Raw genomic sequence first — 1009 nt, forward strand, 5'->3', positions numbered from 1 at the left:
TGAGAACAAAGAGAAAGACATACTGCTGAAATTGTGTTAGGGCCTAGTGGACACTAAAAATGAATGGAACACTTAGAAAAGAAAAGGCTAAGCAGAGTCTATACTACCATCAGGTGAGGCAGAGGTACTGATCTTGGCTTTTACATTATGTAAACACCCAGTTCAGCCAATAACCTGTATTTTTGTATTCCTGCCTCTCTCTCTGTAATTTAATTGGTCATATGATAAATGAAGGTGCTTGGAATGGCGCATAAAGTAAAACATAAGCAAAGAAAAAATGAAGTACCATTTAAGGACTAGTTCACTCAAATCACATAATCTTATATATGAATGAACTGACCCTTTTCACTGCTTCACAAGTTATGCATACGATGTATCAATTAGCTGAGCAGCAACTGTGATAATGACAGTACACCATTAGCCACTGATAAATACACAAAACAAATAACAGACTTAAAATCAATCAATAACCACATAATTATTTTGTACCGTACACTATAACCAGCGGCTCCCATTGCAGCTGAAAAAAAATGAGATTACAACCATCCACCAACAATCTGAAAAAAATCAAATGGACTAGATTTCTAGGTCGAAGATGTTTCACCTCTCATCGAAGAGGCTCCATCAGTTCTGACTGACTGGTGTTGAGCTGGAGATATTTATCCACCTCGGTGGTGTTTCAGTCCTTTGATGCCCAACAATGTCCCCTAACGACTGAGTCGTTACAGCCCAGTACTGGTGAACGTCGTTACCTGTCTTTGATTCCTCCCCTGTGGACCGATGCCTATTGTCCTGGTGGGCATGTTTGGGCAGAGATCTCAAAACAGGATTGTAGATGGAAGACAAGTTGTGTCTTAGTCCACCACCCCTATTTAGTGAGGGGTGTTCTATTTTTACAAAAATAGCTTCCTTAACTCCTCTCTCAAACCAGCAATGCTCTCTGGAGAGGATCTGGACTTGACTGTCCTCAAAAGAATGTCCTTTGTCCTTCAGGTGGAGGTGGACTGCT

Source organism: Monopterus albus, unplaced genomic scaffold (genome assembly GCF_001952655.1).
Source record: "Monopterus albus unplaced genomic scaffold, M_albus_1.0 scaffold39.1, whole genome shotgun sequence".
NCBI classification, from domain to species: domain Eukaryota; kingdom Metazoa; phylum Chordata; class Actinopteri; order Synbranchiformes; family Synbranchidae; genus Monopterus; species Monopterus albus.